General features: G+C 41.0%; 1 pseudogene; it reads right to left on the bottom strand.

The window, feature by feature from the left end:
• Nucleotides 1–1632: 1632 nt before the first annotated feature.
• Nucleotides 1633–2057, bottom strand: LOC114027461 (annotated as a pseudogene).
• Nucleotides 2058–21891: the final 19834 nt, after the last annotated feature.

Raw genomic sequence — 21891 nt, 5'->3', positions numbered from 1 at the left:
ATACCTGGAGCTCTCTCCCTCCTTATTTTTTCTTCTAAATTACCTAGATTCTGTCAATTATCAACTACAATGCCACTTTGTATAAGAGGCCTTTTCCTATTCCCTTAATGCCTTCCCTCTCTGATTATCTTCAATTTAACATGGTTGTTTACTTGTTATCTCCCTTGTCAGAGTGTGAGCTCCTTGAGGGCAGGGGCTGTTTTTGCCTTTCTTTGTATCCCCAGCCCTTTGTACAATGCTGGCACATAGTAGGCACTTAATAAATGCTTGTTAACTTATTAATGTAACTTAAAATTGTGTTAGTTTTCTTAAGTATCATAAATCCTTTCTTGACTATAGTTGATCTTATGGTCCACTAAATATTTTTGAAGCTAAGCTGCCCTTTAACTACATTTCCCCCACATTGTACTTATAAAATTGATTTTTAACCCAAGTGTAGTATTTGAGTTATCTCTATTAAGTTTCATTTTCCTTCTTGGGTGATATGTCAGTGGGATGATATGGATGATGTCTCCATTTATTATGAGGCACTGCTTTTCTTTACTGAAACCAGATAGATGTCATATGCAGATGTTGGTCCTATGCAGGAGACCATTCCAGTCACTAGGTGGCACTGTCGAGTTACACATTTCCGCTGGTGAGATGTCTGCCAAGATTCGTTTAAAGGGATGGGGGCAAAGTGGAGTTAAGTGATCAGAGTAAAAGTTAGAAATGCAACCAGACCTATGAAAAGTTAAAAGATAAGAAAATGCAAAATAAACAGAGACCAGGAGATTTATCTTGCAAAGCTGGCTTCTCTTTCAGTTTGGGTATGGACTCCTAAAACTTTCCTGCCCTGCTTTTGATCTTTTTCCATTTCTGGTCTTTGTTGTATAGACAGTGAACTGGTTTTCTGGATGTGCAGGTGAAAAGTTCTTGAGTTAAACCAGAGGCAAAAAGCATTGGGGTAAAAAGGAAGGAAAACATTTGAAGGAAGAATCCTAGAGCTTCCCTAGCTCAACTGGCGAAAGGGGACCTTCATCAGGTCTAGTTGCTTCATCTGTTCATGTGACACTAGTTTCTTAGACCAAGATTCTGAGGGAGGCAGTACTATTGGAGGCTAGAGAGTTAAATCAAGGCGAATCAAATCAGCTGGCATTTATTAAACGCCTACTATGCACGTACTAGGCAATCTGTTAAGCACTAGGATTACAAAGAAAGGTAAAAACAGTCTTTGCCTTCAAAGAGCTCACAGTCTAATGATGGGGACAACGTACGAACAATTATGTACAAACAAGATATACGCATGATAAATTGGAGAAAAACCTTAGAGATGAATCACTAATATTAAGGAAAGACTTCTTGCAGAAGATGGGATTTTAGCTGAGTCTGAGTTAAACTGAGGAGAGGATGATGTTTCCTGTGGCCCAGTGAGTGGAGTCACCTGAAGTATAGTGGGAGGTGGTCTCCCCCCCTCACCATACCTTCCTTGTTGAATAGCCCCAGAAAAGTCACAATTCATCTGGCATTTGGAAGCCCGTTCCCATTTTTAAATATAAGTATTAATTGACGTCTTTTTAATAAAGGGGACAATTTATTATCCAGTATTAATTAAATTAATTGTTAATTATCAATTTATTAATGCGATTTGTCTTAATGTTTCTTGCTGGCTGCTTCTACTTGTCCAGCAATTTCGTCCTGATCTCTCTGGACTTGAAGTTTCTGCTTTCAGTTCCTATTCTGGTCCTTTTCCACCATCTTGAGCCCTCCAGGGTTTGCAGGAAGGATCATTTGGACAATGTTCTCTAAAGCCTCTGCTAAAGTGACTGGGCATTACTTCATTTTCCTGGTACCCACCATAGATCTTGGTCAAGAATCCCCCACCTGTACCACCTGGGAGGTACAGATGGAAGGCTGTAGAAGAAACTCGTGTGTAGAACCAGTTTTCATCATAGGATGCCAACTCCTTATGTTGATAAAACCAATTTTATCATGTCTACCCGCTTCCCTAACTTTCTGAGGAGGACAGCAAGGGCCCTGACAAACTCTTGCTGTTTTATGTCCTTCACTCCAGGCATCCTTCAGAGTTAGCAGGATAAAGGAGATAATTTTTTTTTAATAACCTTTATTGCCTCACATAACTCTTCCCCCAACCATATCCCCAGAAAGCCAAGCCTTGTAGCAAAGAAGAAAAAAGAGGGGAAAAAAATCAGTTCAGCAAAACTAACCAACATATCAAAAGAGCCTGGTACTTTATGTAGTGTTTCCCTCTCTGCCCTCCCTGCAAATAAGAAGGTTGGGGAGGGCCATGAGGTAACTTCCCATATCTCTTCTTTGGAGCCAAGAGTAGTTCTCATAATTCTGCAGCATTCAGTTTCAATTGTTTGTTCTGTACATTTATTGTTCTGTATATTTACTTTTTTTTTTTTTTTTTTTGGTGAGGCAATTTGGTTAAGTGACTTGCCCAGAGTTACACAGCTAATGAGTGTTATGGGTCTGAGGTTGGATTTGAACTCAGTTCCTCCTAACTCCAGGGCCAGCACCACCTAGCTGCCCCTGTATATTTACATTTTTATAGTCATTGTGTATATTGTCTTTTTTGTTCTGTTTACCTCACTTTGCATCAGTTCCTATAAGTCTATCCGTACTTTATGTTTCTTGTTTCTTACAGCACAGCGATATTCCATCATGTTCATGTGCCACAATTTATTTATCCATTCCCCAATTGATAGAAAAGCTCTTATTGTTAATGATCAATTTTAGCTCTATTAATGCAAGAAATAATCTTTCTAGGCTCAAATTGGGAAGGATTTTACAACTCGTGATTTGAAAGTTGATTAGGTAGCAAAAAGGGAATGAAGCTAGAAAGTGAACACTCACGTTGAAATTGAATAGGGGCTATATTTTCTTTTTCAATTATTGACATATTTTTAAAATATCACATTCGTCATCCATGTTTTCCCCTCCGCTGTTCAGAGTCTTGCCTTATGAATAGAATTAAAAAATAATAATAAAGAGCCTGAGGCATGTGCCTTATTGAAAACTGTATCCTTGCCTTGACTCTCATCCTCACCCCAGTGCCTTGTGGGACTGGTAAATATTCAGTGAGTGAATGAAGCTGAGATGACCAGGATCGTGAGTTGAATGGTTTCATTGCATAATTTCATTGGCTTTTGTCTGGTTTGTGGCCATGGAATGCATTCAATCCAATCAAGTGCATCTATACCTACCAGGCCAGTCTTGGAGACAGGAAGATTTGGGCTTAAGTCCTGCCTCTTATTGACACACAGTGGCTGTCTGACCACAGAGAAATCATCTAAACTTACATTGCCCTAGACAACTCTCCAGGTCCCTAATTTTTTAAGGAGTTGCAAATTTGTGCTGGTGGAAGAAGTTCCCCACACTGGGAGTTCCCTATATCAATGATGTTTTAGGTCTGGAAATATTCCCCCTCCCTCCATCCTAAAACAAAAAGAAACAAGAAAATTGTACAAGATATTGTGCTAGGCAATGGGAATACTGAGACAAAATAAATAATAGTTCCTGCCCTCAAAGAGCTTACATGCTACTGTGATATGATATGTAAATGGATAAAAATATACAGGATAATTTGAATTAGGAGAGAACATTAATAACTAGGGAGGGTGGAAAAGGCTCACCGAAGGATAGCAAATGGCCTATGCCTTGATGGAAGCTAGGGAGTCTAGGAGGTAGAGAAAAGGAGGGAGAAAATCCCAGGCGGGACACTGCTCATATGCAGGCATAGAGATGGAGAATGTAACATCAGGTTAAGGAAATAGCTAGTAGGATAGTTTGGTTGGAGCATAGAGTGTTGTGAAGAGTAGTTCTGCATAAATCTGGAAAGGCAGGCTGGAGAGATTGGGAAGGTCTTTAAATGCCAAGGTTACGAGTTTGAGTCTTATCCTAGAGGCAATAGGCAACCAGTTAAACCAGTAAACCAGCAAAGATTTGTGCTTTGGGAAAATTATTTTGGCAGCTCTTTAGAGGGTGGATTGGAAGAGGAGAGACTGGACACAGGGGATCTATTTCAGAGGCTGTCACAACAGTCCAGGTAAGAGGTAAGGAAAGGGGGTGGAGGACCCTATAAATGAAGAGGGAAGGGGAAGGGGAGAAGGAGAGCCTTTATATAGCCAAGCACTGTGCAAATATCTCATTTGATCCCGTGCTATTATTATCCCTGTTTTACAGTCGAGGAGACTGAGGCAAACAGAGGTTAAATGACTTAAAGAACAGAATAGAAGTGAGAAATTACCTTCCCTTAGCCTTCAGTCTCCCAAATGCTCATACCTGGTCAAAAGAGAAACCAGCTCACAAAATATGGATAGGCTTTCTATTTAAGGGGTATAGAATCACAGAAACATCAACAATTAATCCTGGGAGGGATTTTAGAGAGCATCTAGATCAATTCCTTTATTTTATAAAGGGGGAAAGTAGAGCACCGGCTCTGAGGTCAGGAGGACCTGGGTTCAAATGTGGCCTCGGACACTTGCTGCTTGCTAGCTGTGTGACCCTGGGCAAGTCACTTAACCCCAACTGCCTCACAAAAAAAAATAAATGGGGAAACTGAGGCTCAAAGGGGTCAACATTAAACAATAAGGAACAATATCAGGACCGAGATTCAATCCAAATACTTCCTCTTCCTACACAAAAGACATCATCGTTTTCCCTCCTCTTATCTTACAGACAAAATAGAATCTAAATATAGTAGGTTTCTTGAGCCACTCTTCCTTGCCAGAAATAGGAATTTTTAAAATCCATTTTTAAAGCCTCTTCTCAAGCCATTTACTTCTAACAGTCAAAATAACTTAAGTAGTTTGTCATCAGATGAACAGATGAAACACCTGTTAAAAGTTCAAACAATTTGAAAGTTGGAATCCAAGAATCACCAAATCCTAGAAGGCAGAGCTTTGTATTCCAACCTGTATCTGAAAGGAATCCGAACATATGTAAGTACTCATAAATTAAGACTTTGATGAAATAAAACATGTTAATATTTGACAAGTGCACGTTCACCCTCTGCCTGACAGCCTCCAAGGAGGGCAAGGGGACTGACCGCCTCTCAGGGCAGTCCATTTCACTTTTGAAAATTTCATTGAACTTTGCAGAATCCCTGAAACTCAGAGCTTCGAGGGACCTCAGAGGTCAACCAGGCCAACCCGTATCTGAATGGAAAACTCATCCCTAATCTTGTCCTTGACACGGGACTGATCAGCTTCTGGTTGAAGACCTCCAGGGACATAGGAAGCCACTACCTGACCGTGAAAACCAGTTCTCCTACAGTAAGGCCCTCATTGGGGCAGCTAGGTGGTGCAGGGGCTAGAGTGAGAGTCCTGGAGTCAGGAGGACCTGAGTTCAAATCCGGCCTCAGACACTTACTAGCTGTGTGACCCTGGGCAAGTCACTCAACCCTGTTTGCCCCAGTTTCTTCATCTGTAAAACGAACTGGAGAAGGAAATGGTAAACCACTCCAGTGTCTTTGCCAAGAAAACCAAATGGGGTCACGAAGACTTGGAAACAACTGAACAAGGTCCTAATTGCTTAGAAAATTTTCCTCCGCTGAAGCAATAATATTCCTCAGCAACTTCCACGAGTTATTCTTTGTACTGTCCTCTAGGGTCAAGCAGAGCAATCCCTAAGCCCTTTTCTGTACCATACCACTGCTCTTTAAATATTTGAAGACAATTATCTTGTCCCCTCTAAGGCTCCTATCCTCCAGCCTGAATATCCCCAGTTCCTTCCATTTATCTTTATGTGTCATGATTTCAAAGCCCCTTATCATTCTTGTCATCATCCTCTGGAAATTACCCTGTTTATCCATGGTCCTCCTTGTGACACAATATTAAAGGGTAGAGCACAATGGGACTACTACCAGCATGGTCCTGGACACCATGGCCTCTCTTAATGAAGTCTAAGACTATAATCAATTTCTTGACTATTACATCATGCTATTGTCTTATATCAACCTCAAAATCCATTAAAAAGGTCAGAGCCCAGGTGTGTTAAGACCTACAGTAAACAGGGGTTTCTACCTACCCACAAAACCAGAAAATGGGAATACCAAAGCATGCCTTCTGTGTATAGGGGGGGCCTTATACAAGGAGACTTTAATGAAACCTTAAACTTGCCCAAGATCTAGCCATAAGAGACTGCCCGCTGCTTTGGGTTCTCTGTTGTCTCTAGAAATTGTCTCCTTATATGTACATCCTCACCACTTTTCATTAATTTTTTTCATTATGAACCTGAGCCATTAACAAATAAGAATATTGTAAGAATCAGAGAACAATAGAAGCATTGTATAGGAAGCCATTGGGGTAGCTAGGTGGCACAGTGGATAGAGCACTGGGCCGAGAATAAGGAAAACTCATCCTCATGAGTTCAAATCTGGCCTCAGACACTTACTGGCTGTGTGACCCTGGGGCTAGTCACTTGTTTGCCTCAGTTTCCTCATCTATAAAATGAGCTAGAGAAGAAAATGGCAAACCACTCCAGTACCTTTGCCAACAAAACCCCAAGTGGGGCCACAAAGAGTTGGACATGACTGAAAAACAACAACAAAAGATGATAGCATGAACTTATTACATAGGTAGCCAGGTGGCACAGTGGATAGAACACTGGACCTGTAGTCAGGAAGACTTGACTGGCACATAGTAAGTGCTATGTAAATGTTAGCTACTTTTGTACAACTCTTGGCACATATCTAGCCTATAATGGGGCGCTATATAAATGCTTATTCCTCTTTCTTCCCCTCCTTTATCATCTTCTGAAGTGATGGTTAATAGCTGAGTTGACCAGAGTTCCTTAGTTTTTCAGAATTGTCTTTCTTTATATTACTGTGTTCATCATGTAAACTTACACTTTGGCTCACTTCATTTTACATCAGTTTATGTGATTCTTCCCTGGATTTTATAAATCTGTCAGATGTGTCTGTTATTATGGCATAATAATATTCCATTTCATTAATATACGACAATTTGGCCAGCTATTCCACAATTGACAGACATCTTCTTATTTCCAGTTCTTTGCTACAATAAGAGATACTGTTATAAACATGTATATACACACATATACACATATGTGTGTGTGTATATATGGGTATGTGTATATATATGTATATATGTGTGTGTGTATGTATGTATGTATGTGTGCTTTCTCTTTCTTGTAGCCTTTCTCTTTGCCCTGGTTAAGATGTTATTTCTACTGAATTTCAATTCCCATATGATTAAGCATTTATGTATGTATGTATGTATGTATGTATTGCCAATCTTGGTCAGCTAATGACTGACTCTTCAACTCAAAGTATAGGTTTTCTCCTATCCTTTTCTTCCTTCTCCTTGGTAGGTAGAGGAAGGTAGAAGAAGTTCACTAAGTATCTGAAGGTTAGCATGTCAGAGGTTCTATTAACAACCAGTTCATAGTCATGCGTTTTCAGGTGTGTCTGACTCTTCATGACCCTCTTTGGAGTTTTCTTGTGACTTGCCTATCTATGGTCATGAAGCTAATATGTGTCTGAGTTGGGATTGGAATTCAAGTCTCCCTGACTTTGGGTTCAGCGCTCTATCCACTGCCCTTCCTAGGTACCTCTGGTATACTGTATTTGGCAGTTCTAAAGTAGACAGAATAGCCTGTTCCTCAATCTTACAAGATAATAGAAACCTTACTGATCTGTGGTTTGAGTGACTTAATGCTTATTCAAATATAGCTTCTTCCCAGAATCCTTCATTTTACATTCCCAGGAGTTAGCTTTGTTGTTTTGTGACTTGGGCCAAGAACTCTCTCTTTCTCTCTCACATGTGCGCACGCGCGTGTGCACACACACACACACACACACTCACATCCAGAAGTTATAGTGAATAATTAACTGTCACCAAATACATTCTTGCTGAAAATTTAATCCTCCTAGTGGCATCTGTAAATAGTACCTGAGTATAGGAACTGTGAAGTTTATTTGTCCCATTTACAAAATAATGGCTAAGGAATATACTTTATTATGATAAAGATGGAGAGATATGATAAAGAGCTGGAAGAAGGCAAAATGGGTGGGTGGTGGCATTTGGTGAGAGGAAGAGTCTAAACTGTGCTAATACACATCCTTTCTTTTTGCCTCTGTTCCTTTTCCAACTCCAGATCAAAATTCTGGGTCACGAAGACTAAGGTCAGGTAGGAGTTGATTTGTTAAAAGCAATTAACACTATGGTGTGAAAAGCTTTCCCACCCTAGGGGGCATTTGTAAGGAGAAGCTTGTTAACCCAAATGAACTTCTAATGAGTGGCACATACGTGAGAGATAGTTGTGAACAGGGGGCTTTCTTGTGCTTTGGGGCTTTTCCAGGAGGCAGAACTAGCCTCTCTGACCACCCTTCTCCTTACCCCTTCCCCTCAGCTTGTCTGCTAAGGAAGAAAATGTATGGAATATATATTATTTAGATTCATGTGGTAGCTCTTGATCCTGACTTTTTAACAAGTGGCTCTGCACTCTAGGATTTTCTAGAAAAGAAACTTAGAGGCAGAGAAAATTTCCCAGAGCACGGACAGTCTAAATGACATGGTCATGGTCCCACAGTAAGGATGTATCAGAGAAAGGACTGGACCTCAGGTCTTCCTGATTCCAAGGCTCTCAACTCCATCCACTCTGCCGCAGTTGCCTCGTCTATGTTGTTTATGATCTAGAAAATAAGGCTGATGAGTAAAGGCTAAAGGAAAAGGAATTAATTGAATCTAGGAAAAGAAGGGTCGGGTATGACTTAGTCTTCAAACAAATGAATTTGACTATATAGAAGATTGTAATCATTTTATACTTCATCTTAACAGGATGAAATGAGTGTTAATGAGAGAAATAATACTGTGCAAGGGATTCGGGCTAAACAAAAGGACAATTTTCAAGCAGTGGGGGGTTTATGGGATTTAGTCCTATGAAGATATGGATAGAGGTGGACTAGAAGATAAAATTAGATGGATAAAAAACTGGTTGACTGCATTTGAAGAGTAGTTATTCATTAGTCAATGTCAAAGTGGCAGGAAGTCTCTAGTACAGTCCCCCAGAGATCTTAACTTGGTACTGTGCTGTTGAACATTTTTAGCAATAACTTAGATAAAGGCATAGATGGCAAATTCATCGAATCTGCAGATGGCAGGGATAGCTAACAAACTGGATGGCCCAGTTCAGATCCACAAAGGTCTTAACAGTCCAGAGCTTTGGGCTGAATTGAATCACATAAATTTCAGTGGAGACAAACAAAATCTTACCATTAGGTACAAAAAGCCAACTTTACAAGTGCAATATAGGGTATGTATGTTGTTTTGAAAGGATATTTGGGGGGGGGGTTGTTTAGCGAACTGCATGCTCAACACCAGCCATCAGTGTGACTTAGTAGTAATGCAACTTCCAGGAATAGGGAGGTGATGATCCCATCATACCTTGACCTCATCAAACCTCACAGGTAATATTGGGACAAGTTCTAGAAATCATAGTTTAAGAAAGGCCCTGCTAAGATGGAGTATGTCTAGAAGAAAGCAGCCAGTTCAGTGAAGGGCCTTGAGTTTATGTCTTATGAGGACCCAGAAAGAACCAGAGACATTTAGTATGGAGAAGAGAAGACAAGGTGAATATGATGACTGTATTCTAGCGTTTGAAGGACTTTCATGCAAAAAAGGGATTAGACTTGTTCTCTTTGTCTGCAGAGGGCAAAACCAAAAGCGTTGGGTAGAATTTGTTAAAAAGTCAATTTCAGCTTGATATTAAGAAGAATGTCTTAACAACTTAAACTGGCAGTAGTGGCATAGGCTGCTTTGAGAGATGGTAGATTTCCCCCTCCTTGGAGGTCGTCTAGCAGATGGATTCCTTTCATGCATGGGTTGGATGAGATGGTGGTTGAGGTCTTTTCCAACTTTTCATTTTGGTGATTCTGGAATCAATCAAGAAATCCATCCACAAGCTTTGATTGATTTCCTACCAAGTGCCAAGCATTGGATCCTATATCTAGAACTGGAAGGACTCTTAGACATCATCTATTCCAAACCCATTGTTTTATAGGAAACTGAGGTCCAGATTTACCTAAGTAGTAAGTAGCAAAACTGGGCTTTGCAATCCTATCTTCTGGTTCTAAGATTAGCACTCTTGCTGGAATAGATAATTTACTGAAAGGACATAGCCAGCTTTTCTCTGAATTCTCATCTATCTTGCTTACTTCAACTTCGTCTTCTTCCCTAATGACCGGAGGTATGGACTGGAGACTTTGGTGGTCTTTGAAGTCCAATTGGAAGACTTTATGATTGAGAGCATAAAGAGAGCCTTTCCAGTTTGGGGAGTGGGGGTCGATAAGGGGAAGAAGTGTAGTGATGAAGCCAGAAAAATTCTGGTTTAAATCAGGATAGAAAGGTCAGGGAGCTTCCGGAAGATGAGAAGAGGCATTGCCTTACAATGAAAGAATCCTCACGGTACAGTGGAAGGATGTCTGACTCTGTGGTCAGAGTAGACCTCAGATCAAATCCTGAACCTGATTGTTTACTGCCTCTGTCACCTTGGCCACATCACTTCACCTCCCTAGGACTCAAATGAAGATGTTGAACTCGATGAAAAATGAAAGGTTGTAAAATGAAAAGGTTGAGCTCAATGGTTTCTGAGGTCCTTTTCAGCATGAAGATCTATGACCTGATGACTGATTGTGTCATAATATTAATTAGAGCACTGAGGTCTTCTGTCCTAAGTCTAGGCTTGTGTTTTCCAGAGAGAAGTTAGAAATCTCTCTTTCACTCATACTTTGTAGTTATTCCTAGCTGTTGCAATTGAATCCTTCATGAGGGGAACTTAGACAAATCTGTTGGAGGCACATGCACCCCCATTTGACTAGGCTGTTCACACCTGATCAAATACTCACTAAGAATGAAGTTCTGAAGCCCTTTCTTTGGCAAATCTCCCATTGATGTCAAGAAGGTTTACTTGAATGAGGAGTAGAAGATCGGGCCTTGGGAGGATTTATTTATCTAGAAAACTGAATCAGGATTTGAAGTTAATGTCAAAAGACTGTTAGAAGTCTGGACCAAAGCTATGGGGGGGGGGGGGGGGGAAAACTCTTCCAGTCACCAGTGTCAGAAATCATTACTATTATTATTTTTTATTATTATTATTATTATTATTATTATCATTATCACAGGGACACTATGTAGTCAAGTTGTCCAGTGTTTATTTGGATTAACTTTTAAGGTTATCAGTTTTTGCAAAGACTTGTATGTGTGGTTCCTCTCTTATTTAATCTAGGGTGTTCTTTTACCAGTTCCTTAGAAATTTATATCCCTCTTGATCTGTATCTTCTGTTCCAATCCATTTCCCACTGCTGTAAATTCTACAGCTAAAATTTCCTGACCTTTGGGGAAAGAAGCTTTGGCCCCTTAGGGGTGTGGGCTTCCTTAGTGCAGTTTGATCCTTAGGAAGGGGTCTGGCTCTTCAGCTATTCTTTCAATTGTGAGTCAAAGTCGGCCTTCATTTTCCTCAGACCTGGTGAAAAAATCCCACTTATGCAAGTTTGTTCAAGGAAAGAGTTCATTTTTTGAGAACTTTAAATGAATGAATGAGCAAATGAATGGATGAAAAAGCATTTGTAATAAACCAAGTGCTATACCAAGTGCTGGGAATACAAATACAAGCAAACAAGACATTCCCTGCTCTCAAAGAGCTTACATTCTAGTGAGGAAAGACAACATATAAAGTGAATTTGGAAGGGGGGTGGAGAGATGGGCAAGAGGGTAGACCCATGGGTAGCATGGCTTTGAAATGCCTGGGAAGTGACGTGGAGGCCTGGTTTCAGGCAAATTAAGGAGAAAGTTCACCTATCAGAGGCCAGCGTCCCAGGGCAAAGATCTAGGATTTGGGGGGGTGGAGAGTGAGAAACAAGGCCAAAATTCATGGAGGTAGAAGTGGCAAGGTGGTGTGTGGTTTGGAAATGGCCAGAAAGTTTTGAGGATGACTTGTGTTGAATTATTCTAAGACCTGAATGGTTAGAGATGTGGTCTTTGTTCACATGTTCTTGTATAAAGGCAGCATAGTCTTTTTGACAACTACATCCTCCAGGAGTGTATGTTAACAGTGCATTACCAATGTTTCCACTGTAGGAAAACTAAAAGTGCTAGTGAGTGACTCTTTTAAGAATGCTGGTAGGTGAAAGGCAGATAGAGATGAAAATGGGAGAGAAGAGAGGGAATAAAGAAAGACAAGAGGAGAGAAAGAGAGGGGAGAGAGAGAGAGAAGAGAGAAAGAGAAGAGAGAGAGGAGGGAAAAGGAGAGAGAGAAGAGAAAGAGAGAAGAATAGGAAGAGAGAGGCACAGAGAGAGAGAAGAGAGAGAAAAGAGAGGAGAGGGAATAAAGAAAGAAGAGAGGAAAGAGAGGAGAGAGAGAAAAGAGAAAGAAGAGAGGGGATGAAGAAAGAAGAGAGAGAAAAGAAAGAAAAGAGAGGAGAGAGAAAGAAAAGAGAGATAATAAGGAAAGGAGAGAGAGAGAGAGAGAGAGAGAGAAGAGAAGAGAGGAGAGGAGAGACAGAGACAGAGAGAATAGGAGCTCTGTCTAGTTCATGTTAATGCTAGCAGCTGAAGGATTTCTTCTCCAGGGAAAATAATGAGTGCTGTTGCTAACACTTCTGATCAATATAATAGCAAGAGGTAGAGGTTTGATCATTTGTGTTGTGATAAGAAGTGCCCTCTAGGTCCTGAGACTTCCTCTTTCCCCAAATAAATAAATATCTACTACCCATTTCCCATTCCTTCTAGCTCCGTATGTCTGATTCTAAGATCCATTGCTCACAGTAATGAGCAAGGATGAGTGAACCTGAAGTCTTCAGTTTCTGAAGGCTTAGGAAATGGTAGTTTGGGGAGACACAGTGATATGAAGGGTTTTTACTATTTTATTTAACTCTGTTATTTCACTCTTGTTATTTAATTCTTTGTTACTTTTGAAAATAGATATCCTTTGCTTTATGATGTTTTATGTTTCATTCTGACTTGGTCAGGGAAATTAATTGGAAAAAAAGGTGTTTTTAAACTGTGGATTAAGAGAGAGTAGCCAACAATGGGTCATATTAGAGGCCTAGAAGCTACATTTGTTTTGCCATGGTGGAGGAAGGGTGAAGTTAGAAAGCTGCTAATGAGGTAGGGAAATGGGCTTTTAATCAGCAGACTTCCTGATTGGTCAGGGTAAACCTGGGATTGTAGGATGGACATATGAGCTCTATCCTGAACAGAACATCCAGGTCAACAAGTCCCAAATCATTGGGGTGTAAGGAGTTAGACACTGTAGCTTGTGGCCTCCAAGACTGGAAAGGATCTGTAGCTAGGTAAAATAGCTTAGAAAGCTTAGGTACCACCCAGTCTGAGAACAGGTGATTTTCTTTTAAATGCATTCTAATTATAGAAGTATAATACTTCTGATTTTGTCTATTCTCTTTTCTATTGGGCATTGAGCCTTGAATATGTACTCCTATAGCCTAGAGTATGTGGTGACAGAAGGTAGTTGAGAAAGAATGACTTAAGCAGTTACGATGATATCAAAGGGATAGGTAACTAAAGATTAGATATAACCTATCACCAAACTCAGGAAGCCAAGCCGTCTCAGAGACCTGGAAGGACCAGTGTGCAGCCTCCCTCATGGTGAGACTTAGAAATCAGCAAAGATTTAGAAAGTAATGAAAGATGTAAGCCCTGGGGTTAATGGCAAAGGTCTTCTGGATTAGGATCTGACAAATTCAATGGAGCAAGCTTTTGTAATGTGCCAACTATGTGCTAGGAATAATGTTGGTCTTCTGGGGTTTCTAAGACACAAACAAAATAAACCCTGCTCTCAAGAAGCTGACATTCAACTGGGGAGAACAACATATACACAGATGAACAATTATAAAATAACGCACACGATAAATACAAAGGAGTTTGGGAGTGTCACCCACTAACACCTGGGGAAATCTGAAAAGCCTTTTGCAAAAGGTGGTATCTGAGGGTTCCAAGAGGCAGAGGGTGAAGAGAGAGGGCATTTTAGGACAGACTGACAGCCTTTGCAAAGGCATGGAAGTGCTGTGTATGGGAAACATCAAAGAAGCCAGAGAAGAGTCTAGATTCCTCAGAAATCCAAACCTAAGATCCAGGGCTAGGTTCTTTACACACCATACTTTGGAATCCCTCTCCTCCCTTCTCCCCAAATTCTTTCTGCCATTGGGGAAGCAAAAGTATGTACGATGGTCCTATTGCTACAAGCATGAGAAACAACAAGGGAAAATTAAGGGACTTAGCAATAGGTATTCAGACGTTTCTCCTCCCGTCAAGAGTTTTGACAATTTGTATCAGTCTGTTCTTAAGACATTAGAACAGCGGGGGACTTGATTTGATGGATTATATAGTACGAAGCTGCAGTGGAGCACTAGTACTTAATTCAATATGCTACGTGCCTACGATGTGCCCAGTACTGAGCTAATCATTGTGGAAGATACGAAAGAAGTGTAAAACCTGATCTCTCCTCTCAAGTCCCTTATAAAGTTAGTGTTCATAAACATTCAAGTGCTTATACAGTGCCAGGCACTGTTCTAAGGATTGGGGACACATACACAAATAAAGCACAAGACTGTTCTTGCCCTCAAGGAGCTCACAATCTAATGGGAGAGAGCCGAAAGGGGGTGGGGAGGGAACTGGGCTCAGGGACAGGATGAAGTCCTGCAGCCAGAGTGGGAAATGATCTGAGGAGGTTTGAGTTATCAGAGAAGAGTGATGCTTTTCTGGAGACCAGGAAACCCAGGAGAGCCACTGAGTGGGAAATAATGAGATGTATTCTTTGGATGCCCTCCTTAAAAGGTGTAGCAGATGTTTCTAAAATGCCATGCCATCCCAGTGCAGGACTATTCGGAAGTCCTGAGAAAGGGATATAAATTAATGAGACATGTAGGAGTAGAGAGAGTGTTAGTTGTTTCTCCTTCATTTTCGGAGAGGACCGATGATATCACGGGTGATGTCTTCACTTGCTTGTGAATTGCATATAAGTGAGGCAGAGTTACACAAAGTTATCAACCTGACTCCCTCTTCCATCAACGGCCAGCGGCAAGACCAAAGTCAAGACTACTGGGGATAGCCCAAGATGCAGTGGGTGACCTTGGTGTCTTTGATGTCTGACCAAGCTCTAAGTTCTCCACAGTGCTGAGCTCTTTTTTTTTTTTTTTTTTTTTTTTTTTTTTAGAGAGAATATAGATCCCAAGGTTTCCTTTTCCTCTTCCTCTGGCCTTGAACGAGGTTTTGGGTTTCCCATTCACTCTTTCCAAGCCTCTGGGAGCAGAGTTAGGAAAGATGGAGAGCTGCTGATGGTACAAGGCCCATTTGCTACCACCTGCTATCATTGCCACTGATCCTATGAAGCCTGAACTGGGAACAGCAAAAACAAAGTTGGAGCGGATCCTTCCGATGGAGAGACTGAGGGCCCAAAATGTAGAGGATACCAACACATGTTGAGGGTGAGAAGACTGGCAAGAAGGGGCAAAAACAGAAACAGAGGAAGATTGGACTGGCAGCTGCCATTGGCGAGGCTGACCTGGGAGACCGTTTCCATCCCATAGTGCTTCATTCTTATTTCTCTGTTGTTTGCATGGATGATCCTGGAGTGTTCCAAAAAAACATAGTCAGTTCCTTTAATTTTTACCAAGTTGAAGACTGAGGCTGAGAAGAGGTCTGGAAAGACTTTTGGACAGAGTACTCATGAGAAGGGAGTGCTTGACAGCTGCTTGGGAATTTTGCTTTACTATGCAAGCCAGGTGGCCAAAATATGAATTGTCTTCTCAATTTAAATACAAAGCAGGGGTTCTTAATCTTTTGTGTGTGTGACATGGATCCCTCTGCCAATCTGGTGAAGTCTGTGGCCCTCTTCTCAGAGTGTTTTTAAACAATGGAAGGAAATACTAAATTTCAGTTAAAGGTTTGTAAAGATGAAGATGTAATTTTTCTCCATTCAAGTTCACCAACCCCCCAAAACCTAATCAAATTAAAGGAAATTTCTCAGGCACAGGGTGGGAATAAATCAACGGAGATCTCCACAATTCTCATAATTTAGAATGATGGTCTGTTTTCTTTTTCATACCCTAAGATTGATAGTGAATAAGGGCCAGGTCTGACAATGTCAAAGAATCATGAGAGCTTGGGAAAATGGAAGAGAGTAGTCTAAAAATTTGTAGGAAAGTGCCCTCTGTTGGGCAGTAGCGATACTGCAGTTTTTAGGGAAGCTCTTACTGGTGCACTGCATGCCTTGTGGTGAAACCATTTGGCTGGTGGCTTGAGTGTAGTGCCATCTTGTGGACAAATTTAATATTACACTGATTAATTGATTTGTTTAGTGGTTAGCTCTTCCATAGACTTGCAGAAGCATAGCACAAACCAAAGGTGGGCTACTGTTGCTGAAGAACTTCAAGGGTCCCCTGAGGTACTGCCTCAGAAAGAAAAAAGCCAAGCCTGATGGATTAAATCAAGATGGAGGAAACAAGACCCTCCCCTCCCCCACATGAAACAGTGAGCAGAACAACGTAAGACACTCCTCAGACCACAAGAAGCATACCCTAGAGTGCTCATGGATTGAATCCAAGAGGTTCTGCATTATTACAATGCCTGATACCCATCAGTTCAATGTTATCTGCAAAAAGTATCTGGAATATTCCTTGAAAGATGTAACAGCAGAGATGTTTACTTGATACTTTGGTTATAAATATTAAATGAGGCATAAAACAAGGAGACTTATACTTGCCAAAGGTGATTGCCACTGTCATGGAGGAAATTTGGTGCAGAATCTAAGATGAAGAGCTATGATGTCCTATAGAATTCACAGTATACAGGGAGAAGTTCCCCAGAAGTTAGAGATTGTTGTCAGAATTGAACGAGATAAAAAGCTAGTTCCTGATGATAGCAAAGTCAAAGACAGACCAACCTCTAAGATTTATTTGGTGGTTTCTGGATGCTGATCTTTCTGTTTCTTCAATTTTCTTTCTAGTTCATTATCTATATACATATTACATATTTCACCCTAGTGGAATTTTGTCTTTGTATCCCTATCAACTGACATGGTATAATGAATGCTTCCTGTTGTAGAAATGGTTATAGGTTATTTAAAAAAGGAAATAAAAGTGTGTTAAGAGAAAGATTTCCACTTTGACAGACTTAACTCTTCTCAGCAATACAATGATCTAAGACAGTTCCAAAAGACTCATGAGGGAAAATGCTATCCACATCCAGAGAAAGAACTATGGAGTCTGAATACAGGTCGAAGCATACTATTTGCTCTTTTTTTTCTTCTGTTTTGTTTTGTTTCTTCTTTCTTATCGTTCCTCCTATTGGCTCTAATTCTTCTTTAAAACATGGCTAATGTGAAAATATATTTAATAGGAATGTATATGTAGAGCCGATATCAGATTGCACGCTGTCTTGAGGAGGAATGCAAGGAGGGAGGGGGAGAAAATTTAAAACTCAAAAACTTATGGAAGTGAATGTTGAAAACCAAAAATAAATAAATTAATTAAAAATTAAAAAAACAAAGAGAGAGAGAGATTTCCATCTGGGAATTAAGTATCCCTAAATGGGGCAATGTCTTAATGTAGCTATAGCCCTTGTATCACTCTTTATAATGAAATGACCAAATGACAGACAGCTAATATGTGCTTTAGGAGTTCAGAGAAGGGACAGATCAATGTGGGCTCCAGTTTCTGGGGAAGGTTTTGGGTCCGAAGTCTACCTTCCCATGTATATGCATCTGGGCAATTGGAATACCAGATAAAGATGAAGGAGGCAGGGGAAGTGATCCAACTTGACTGGAGTACGCTCCTGTCACCCAGCCTCCTCCAAACAATGTGGACTCCTGTAAAGATGTCAGTTGTGAGACACCAGAGTCTTCTCTGAAGTCAGAGCCATCCAGCTTGAGGTTAAAACAAACTTTCCTGGGCAGGGTTGCTAGAGGAAGCCTTAGCCAGCCAACTAGCCAGCACCAAGAGCCTGACTCCATAGCATCAAGATATCAAGCTGAAAGACGCTTTAAGGGCTCCCTCTTGACTTAAGCCAGCACTGCCTGAATCAGCAGCCAAGATCTAGAAATTATTTATTCCAGATATAGTGCTCTGGTCTCCTGTCTGGTCTTCTTGAATCTAACATCTTCCCTTTTCCGGTCTTTCTACTGATAACAATGATGCTGTCACTTAGGTATGGGTCTACTCAAAAATATTTAACATTGCCCCCTTGGTTACTCCATTAAGTCTATAATTCTTTGCCTTTCAAGGCCTGTGAGAGCCTAGCCCTACCTTATCTAGGTGAGAGGCAGCTTGGTGTAGAAAAGAGGACTGGAGTTGGAATGAGGAAAACCTAAATTTGAATCCCACCTTGGACCCTTAATAGCTATGTGACCCTGGGCAAGTCACTTAACTGCTTTATGTCTCATCTGTAAGATGGGGGTTGGGGTGGGAATAATAGTGTCTACCTCATAGAGTTATTTCAGGGATCAGATGAGATAATACGTGTAAAACATTTTATGTAAAAGGTAAACCATTTTAGACTATGCTAAGTACCAGGGATTCAAATATAAGCAAGCAAGAGATCCCCTGCCCTCATGGAACTTATTCTCCAAAGGAGAAAGACAACACATAAGACAGGAAGGAGGAGTACACACCCAGCAGCAGCATGGTTTGGAAATGTTTGGAAAGTAACATGGATGCCTAGTTCCAGGAAAGGCAAATATTCACCACTCAGAGTCCGGGATCTCAGAGGTACTATCTTGCTTTGGGTGGGAGAGTAATGAAGAGATGGTCTGAGTGCAGGCAGCATGGGAATGGATGGAAAGTAGTGTGGTGGTCTGTTCTAGGCAAGAAGGATGGAAACTCACTTATGAGGTCCCAAGGTCTGAGTTCTATTGAGAGAAAGTGGAGGATGGGTAGAGTTACAGGTCAGCATGAATTGGCCTATCTAAATCCTACCCATCATTCAAGGCCCAGTTCAAGGGTCATCTCCCCCATGAAGCCTTCACTAGTCCTATCTTTCAACTAGATTATGAACTCATGCACTCTATTAGCCCTGGAACATTCCTGAGTGTATAGTAGGCCTTCCATGCCTACTTGTCAACATGGTGGCATGGAAAATTGATTGGATTTGCAATCAAGATAACCTGAGATAATCCTAGCTCTGCTGTCTCTGTGACTTTGGGGAAAAGTCACTTAATCTCTTCTGGGACTCAGGTGTTTTTTGTTTTTGTTTTTGTTTTTGTTTTTTTTTGGGGGGGGAACTCAGTTTTGTCAACTGTAAAATGTGGGAGCTAAATTTGATGAGCCCTAAGGTCCCTTCCAGCTTTAAATCCTGGGATTGCATGGCTTGGAGAAGACTCATAGGAGATTACCTTTCCTTTTCCTCCCCTGTTTGAGTCTCCCTTCTCTTCTTCTTTGGGGCTTTTCTACTTTATTACCTTCTCCAAGTTCCCATTCATACCTGGACATTCCTGATGGCACGGCGACCAATTCCCGGGCTGGAAGAAGACTGAAGGCCCTTAACCTTAGCCCACCCTCTGCATCACAGTCCAGACACAGGAAAAAGCAGGCAGACCTGAGAATGCTTCAACTTTCAGGCTGATTAACACTGTTTAAGGGTCTTCTGGGCAGATTCAATTGGCCTCATGCTAATGGGAGTAAAGAATGTTTTCTACTGGCATTCACTGCATTAGATCATATCGTTTTAATCTAAGGGCCTCAAGAAGTGCATAGTAAATGAGAACACTCAATCAAACAGAAAAAGTCTGTTCTGAGTTATGGCTGGTTGTCCCACAGAAGTTAAAGTTAAGGATGACATTCCATACTGAACTCACAATGTTATGAGAGAGGGGGCCAGCAGTGAGAGTGAAGGACAGAGGGGTGATGAAGCTTCACTATTCATTTTGTTTATTAAAAAAAAATGAACATTGTGATAACACAACTTTTATGTTGCCACCATGATGCCTCGGATGCTGTCTCCCCCTGGAACTTCCTCAGAACTTGGGGCATCCCCACCCTGGAACATCCTTCTACCATCCTGACTCCCCTTTCAGTTAGTGAAGTCCCCTGACAATCTCTATTTTGGGGAGACTGGCCAACCTTCATTCCCTTCCAGGCTTTGTTTTGGATTTTTCTGTACTTTAACCCCATGACCTTCAGCAGCTCCCTTTTCTCCTTCTCTAGTCCCACTTTTCAGATTCCTCCTGTGTGTTGTCTTCACCCATTAGAATGTAAGCTCCCCGAGGGCAGGGACTGTCTTTTTTGTTTACATTTATTTCCCCAGGGCTTAGGGTAGTGCTTGGGGCTTTGTTGAATAAATGCTTGTTGACTACATTTCCTCATTAGTCCAAGGGGCAGTTCTGGAGTGGACCATCAAATATAGATCTATTTTCTAAGTTCCCTCCAGTCAATCAGAAGCTCTTTATGGGCAGGCATTGGGATCTTTTAAATGCTGAGATGCATCTAGCAGTCATGCCTAGCCCACAGGAGGGGCAAAATCATTGCTGATAGTGTCAATAAACACATTTATTTGGGGTCTCAATTGTCTGTGGTGTTTGACATTAGAAGATTGTAAGCTCCAGGGGAGCAGGGAACATGTTCCTAGAGACTGGAACAGTGCCTTGCACATAGTAGGTACTAGATAAATAGTTGCTCAATTAATGGGTGGTTGAAAGCATACGATAACAATGTTTCTATCCAGTTAGTTAATAGCTTAATAAATAAATAGACGAAGGAGAGTGTGTTTCTCTATTCTAAACATTAACTCTGAGCCAAGAATCTGAACAGTCTCAGTGTAAAAAGGAAACATTAAAGTATTCTTTGTGGTCAAACAGCATGGATTTAAAGCTAGAAGGAATCACTGAGGCATCTTGGCCAATGCCCTCGTTTTGCAAATGTGGAAACTGAGGCCCAGATTTGGACCTTTTTTACATTGTGCCCAACTGCTTCCAAGCAATTTCCTCATCAGCACTGAAATGGGTGGTATATGAGCTCTTTCCTCCCCTTTTACAGACAAGAAAACAGGCTCACTATAGCCTTTGTGGCCTCTGCCTCCACAGCACCAGTGCCAAAGTAATCTCTCATCCTCAACCCCTGGCTCAATCCTATTCTACTTGCCCTATCTCAACCACCCTAACTCAAAGATGGTATCTGAAAAATAACTCAGAAGGAAGAAATTAGTTTCTCAAAGTCAAGGGTCTTCAATCTTTAAAATTTTTTAAAAAATATGTTTTTATAGGTGTGCTACTCTGTTGAAACTTCCCATGAAGAAGGGGAAGGGGAAAGAGAAATTTTGAATGAACATCAGTTTTTCCAGGTGGATTTGGAAACTTTATTTGCAGGATTTGGGCATGTTAAAATGTTGGAAAACGGCCCTGTTACTTAGATTCAACCATCCTTATCCAGTCCCCAGTATGGAATTTTATGCAAAGTAGGTAATTTACCTATCATTAGTAGGTGGGTGTGGAGGTTCCCAAGGTTACAAATCTGCTAAAACAGGGAAGTACTCTGTCATGCTGTGGTCAAACGACACATTTGTCCTAAAAGATTTGTCCTAAAGGATTTTAAGCTAACAATTTTATCTGCTTCCTCCATCCCCAGAAACAACACCACGTTGCCTAGGTTTTCTCTAGAGCCTCCAAGCTCCCAAAAGAAGAGTGGCATTTTCGTTCTTCCCTGGAATCATTGACTGATAGCGAGATGATGAAGAAATCCTGGAGATGTGGGTACCTTTCCCTGTAGGGACCAGGGAGAACTGAGTCTGACAAGTCACTTATCTACTATCCTAATTCATCGCTGTTGGTACTGAAGGTGTGTGTGTACATAAGACAGAATGACCTCATTCCCTTGATATACATCCATCACTTTATTTTACCCGTTGCTCTGCCTGCCAA

This window comes from Vombatus ursinus, unplaced genomic scaffold, assembly GCF_900497805.2.
Source record: "Vombatus ursinus unplaced genomic scaffold, bare-nosed wombat genome assembly UNPS02014861.1, whole genome shotgun sequence".
NCBI classification, from domain to species: Eukaryota; Metazoa; Chordata; class Mammalia; order Diprotodontia; family Vombatidae; genus Vombatus; species Vombatus ursinus.
This window is presented reverse-complemented; position numbering and strand designations above follow the sequence as displayed.